This window comes from Barbus barbus (genome assembly GCF_936440315.1).
Source record: "Barbus barbus genome assembly, chromosome: 1".
Classification (NCBI taxonomy): Eukaryota; Metazoa; Chordata; class Actinopteri; order Cypriniformes; family Cyprinidae; genus Barbus; species Barbus barbus.
In genome coordinates this window covers 44,191,044-44,196,790 of record NC_136729.1, presented here as the reverse complement: position 1 = coordinate 44,196,790, position 5,747 = coordinate 44,191,044, and the positions used below count along the sequence as shown (strand labels likewise).

General features: G+C 35.3%; 1 pseudogene across 1 annotated transcript; it reads right to left on the bottom strand.

The window, feature by feature from the left end:
- Positions 1 to 587: 587 nt before the first annotated feature.
- Positions 588 to 3,756, bottom strand: LOC306869540 (cytosolic beta-glucosidase-like; annotated as a pseudogene). The gene is made up of 5 exons: positions 3,681 to 3,756; positions 2,994 to 3,249; positions 1,422 to 2,171; positions 1,178 to 1,301; positions 588 to 799 (listed from the first exon to the last, which is right to left on the bottom strand). The product of its transcript is annotated as a cytosolic beta-glucosidase-like (transcript).
- Between the last annotated feature and the right edge of the window lie 1,991 nt (positions 3,757 to 5,747).

Here is a 5,747-nt window from a genome sequence, read left to right as displayed (position 1 = left end):
TCAATATTTAATCTCCCCCACAAATAACTGTCTCTAAAATCTCTTTTTAAAGATTTGTGATCTCATATTATGCATTTAGATGATGCAATAAGGGCTGTTCCAGGGTGAATAATTAGAACAGAACCATAATAAATTACTACAAATTGTTAATATCTCATACATGCTGTCATCTTACACCATTAGGTTTGTTTAAAGCCTGTAGGATTCACATAAAGCAATGCAAGCCAATGTACCAGCACAAAATGCTGTGCCAACTATAATACCACTTTGGACCACACAGAGGCAGTGTATATCAACAAAACATTGGAACTAAAACCTTATTCTTCTTGTATGTAATACTCATCTATGATGACTTCTCTACAGGGAATTCTTGGTCACTTAATCTTTTTCAAGTCACCATATTTAAGTGTGTTTTTTTCAGTTGTGCACAATTCCGTTCAAGAATAGATTTCTTCCACAGTCAGAGAGAGCAAATCAGATACTGTCTATCTGCATCCTTTGCTCATCTAACAGGAATTATGGAATTTGCATTAGACGTCATTTCTTCAAGTGTAATATTATGTTGATTTAATATGTTAGGAATTTTGTTAAATGCTGCTGGGTTTGGTTTGAGAGCGGTGTTTGGATATCACAGCGGCATACTCTCTACCCGAGCGGCACATGGTGCGCTTCAGCTCAGGTGTAGAGAAATCCACAAGAAACAGGCCGAAGCGCACACTGTAGCCATGATTCCACTCAAAGTTATCCAGCAGAGACCAGGCAAAATATCCCTTTACATTCACTCGATCTTGACTGATAGCTGCAAGACAAACACATCATTCAGATCATCCTCAGAACAGAGCTCAGAACAGGTTATATTATTTGAAATACTTCCATTAGTCTGGGTCTCAAAGCTACAATAGATACATTTTACAAATTTAGAACTACAGAAGTGATGAAGAATTATACTTACTTATTACTGCAACAATATACTTTAACCATTAGGCCACGACTTCCCCTAATTTTTAAGATTAGTTTCCCTAATTTCCCCTAGATTTTAAGTACACTGCAAGTTCACATTCAGTATAGTTAAAAAGCACACTTTTTCGCAAAGGTATTATAGTCTAACTGTATAAAATGACCTTTGCACTCTGTATTTTATTGCACATAGAGCAGTGTTAATATGACAGTAGCCTACCTTTGCCAACTTCCTGTAGAGTGTCCTGATAAAACTGGCAACGGTCGGCATCTTCAATCTGAACCGGCCCCATCCGGGAAAAGCCATTTTCTGTGATATAAATGGGCAGACTGGTGTACATGTCCTAAAGAAACAAGCAAATTTATATGATTTTGTTAATATATATATATATATATATATGTATAATGAATATACACCAAATTAAATATAAAGTGTATACACTTGTTCAAATAAATGCAAACACCTTTATATATTTGAGCAATTTCCGCAACCCATCAGGAACAACAACCAACCAGTGCACCCCACATATGGGCCAGGATGGGTCAACAACACCCTCTGCCCCTGATCTCCCACAAAACTGAGCTCGCTCTTCTTACTAACACCATTTAAATCTTTTACTTTCCTAGACGTATAATAGTTCAGTGCAAAGAAGTCTGCGGTGCCCAGAGAAGAGGGCTCATCTTTTGAGAAACATGCCTTGAGCCATGCTTGCCTCCCGGATCCGAGCTCCTGGACTCAATCCTGGCCCTCATGGACTCTGGGTAATCTCCTTTGCAAAACACAGGACAGGCAAACCAGCCCAGAGTGAAGTCCTTGTAGCGCTCAGTGGCTGCAGCATCTTTAGGACAGCCCGGGTCCAACGGCTCTGCCCAGTCACTGTTCAGGGCAAGAGATACTTACCCTGCTTGTAAAGGCCTGAAATGAGTATTATAAGCCAGGCTTTGGCGTGGGCACGCAGCATGTTATGGCCTGCCAAGTAAATTGATATTCCTGGATCTTTGATTCCCGTCCTCATGGCCCAAACATAGGGCTCATTCAGTGTGATCCAGAGCTTCACTCTCTGTCCCCAAAGGTCTTAAAGCAAAACATGGCATAACTTTCAAAGATGTCTGCGATCTCTGTCGAGCTCCATCCGCCAAGATCTTGTAAGGCCTGTGGTAAGTCAATGTGGTACAATGTGATCATGGGCGTCACACCACAAGCAATCAAGGGTTACAAAAAAAGCATCAAACACACAGTTAAGAAAGTTTTTTTTTTTACATAAATCATTCAACAGAATGTAAAAAGTCAACATGAAATGGTGATTGCATTTTTGTAAGTAATTTTGTTGTGCTTTAGTCGTTTTTATTAGTTTTTTGTGTCTATGTTATGTCTTTTATTAATTCTTATTTATTTATTTTTTGGTACATCAAGTTAAAATAAACTGCAATGTTGCAGCTGACTGAATTATAATAAGTTTTAATTTATTTGTTTATTTTATTTTTAGTTAACGTGTATTTTGTTGTAAGTAATGGAAATGTGTTGATTTAGTTAATGATAATAACACTACTCTTTTATCTGAGTTCAGCAGCTTCACAAATGAACTTGATTTTGTCCATTGGAAATTGATTGGATTGTTATCATTTGCTAATTGCTGCCATTTCATTTTATTCCATAATAAAATAAGAATCATTCATTTTGATTTCATAGTAACTATAAACATTATAAAATGAGTAAAACAATTATTCCCAGTTGAAAAAAAAAAAATATATATATATATATATATAAAATTGCCCAACAAAACAAACACACAAGGGTTGATTCTTTATTTACTCAAACTTTTAACTTCAATAAAAGCATTTTTACACAGTTTTCATAATTTTCTGTTCCTACTGGTGAATATTTGTGTTATTTAGATAATTAATTTAATTTGACTTCTTGTGACTTTTAGTGAAAAGTTACCTTTTCAAAGCATAATTTACAGTGTTTGTAAAGCTATTTAGCACAGAGAAAGAACAAAAGATTTGCTTTGGTGTTTGACTCCTCTGAACCTCACACTACGAGTGTAATTGTCCCCAGAGCACCTTTTGGATTGACATGATTTGTGGTTCCATTGGGAAGGAGCCGTGACCAGGATGTGGACAGACGGTAATGGGTGAGTCCAAGCTGTTGGATACATTTCAGATCCTCTTCCCAGAGCTGATAGCTGTTACAGGTTAAATCTCCAGTATGGTCTTCAAACACCCCTCCTTTGGCCGCATGGCAGAACGTGTCCCATACGCTGGGGCCTCTACCATCCACATCCCAGCCACCTGCAAGACGTTTAGGAAATTCATCTGAAAGTTTACACCTATATTACACAAAATCACATTTCATTTTTCATAATGTACAGCTGTCAAATAACACAGTTGAACATTTGACTGCTACAGAATAACAGTCCATTAAAAAAATCGACTTAAAAATACTGTAATGTTGCTGTGTGACACAGCGATATTATATAGCATGGTATTTGCAAGGTATTGTAAGATACTTTAAAGTATACCATATAATTACCATGGTAAATATCTAAAAAACTATGATGTTATAATGATATCACATTAAAAACATTGTATTGTAGTACGCTTTGTAATGATTGAACATTAGCAAATGAGTCAGAACAAATAATAAAATCGATAACCACTTCGTCGTTTCAGTGTGCTGTGTGGAATACTACAGTAAACATGAGCACTAGAGTAAACTTTACCTTCTGTTTGATAAGCGGCAGTCGCAGCTCCCCACGCAAAGTCGTGTGGAAATACGGTGACATCCAGTCCAGACATTTTAATATTTCCACTAAATGCGTATCAAATAAATGTTTAAGTTTCAGACTAAAAAGCAAATATTACTAATGGAAATAAAACCTGAATAGCCCAAGGACAAAGAAATTTGACCTGCATGCACTGAAGTCCTCTTTACACACGGCTTCTAAATTGTCCCTGATCAAAATATATGATGCTCCCATAGGAAACAGAAACATCTCCACTCGATTCAGTGTCACAAACACCGCACACAAGGCATTGTTCTCTTCAGGGTGTTCTGCTATGAGAGCCCATCTATAGGCTACCTTGCTTTTTGCCAACCTGTCTGAACTTGTTTTTAGAGCAGCAGTGTAAAGAGAGCCTTTTGTGTGGGCCACAAAAACAAATGAGAACCTACAAAATGACTCGAGATCCTATAGTATTGTGTTGCATTTTGTTTTGTGGCCTTGTAAAGGAAAGCTATAATCTTAAAGGAAATGGATCTCCTTTTTCATACAGTAGGCTAAAGACAGAAGTGGGTCAGTTTTATTTTTTGTCATTTTTTATATACCTTTTAAAATGTAAATTAATACAAAAAAAAATATTACAAATATTTGCTTGTTTGTTTAAGCAAGCAGAAAGGATTTTTGTGCAAACACTGAACATTAGTAAGCATCTACAAAAAACTTCATGTGCAACAAACAAGTGAAAAACATAAACATAAAAGAAAACAACCTTAAGCTAAATAAGTAAATGAATGAATAAAATACAAAATAAAAGAAATAAACCCACAAAATTCATATAATAAAAAATTGTGTTAATTGTATAATAAATAAATAAATAAAAAGCAATACAAAAAGATTAGAAAAGCTAGTGTTTTTTTTTTAAGACACAAGTAGTAAATTAATAGAGTGCAAGTCTAAAAGGGACACGTTTTTTTTTTTTAAGAATATAATTAGAGATTGCAAGAGGAAGAGGGTCAAATAAAGATGGAAGAGATGTGTTTTTAGCAGATTCTTGAAGATGGCTAATGACTGAGGATTGAGTTGGGCAGGTCACTGCACCAGGAGAGAACATTTAATATAAAAATATGTAAATACACACACGCACAGTATATATTTTGAAAATATTTACATGTAGAAATTGATATATACATTGCCCTCCAAAAGTATTGGAACAGTAAGGCCAATTCATTTATTTTTGCTGTAGACTGAAAACATTTGGGTTTGACATCAAAAGATGAATATGAGATGAGAGATTAACATTTCAGCTTTTATTTACAGGTATTTTCATCTGGATCTGATACACAACTTTTTGTTTGAACCCACCCATTTTTCATGTGAGCAAAAGTATTGGAACAGATAGAATTAACATAGATTAAAGTGAAAAACACTTAATATTTAGTTGCAAATCCTTTGCTTTCAATAACTGCATCAAGCCTGTGACCCATTGAGATCACCAAACTTTTGCATTCTTCTTTTGTGATGCTTTTCCAGGCTTTCACCGCAGCCTCTTTCAGTTTTGGGGGGTAACCCCCTTCAGTCTCTTCTTTAGCAGGTAAAAAGCATACTCTTGTGGCAGTCAGACAAAAGACCACGAACCAGATTTGTGACATACATACATATATATATATATATATATATATATATATATATATATATATATATTTAATATGTAAACCTAACATAATTTTCTTAAATATATACATGCATGTGTGTGTATGTATATATACAAAATAAATGTACACAGCACACACACATATATTATGTCAACAAAAACTTAGTTAGACAGCACTAACTAAATAATAAAATAAATTATATATAAAATGGACAACACTGACAAGAAAGCAGACTAAAACCTTATCAATACCTTATCACCATTGGATGGAAAATATGGTTTAAAAAAATGCAGAAATTGAGGGCATGTTTCACGGATTTATTGAGCATCTTTTAACTGGAAGGATCGGGCTACAGCAGTGATTTGACTGAAGGGAAGGGATCGGTGTTGACTGGAGTTCAGACCCAGCCCGTGAT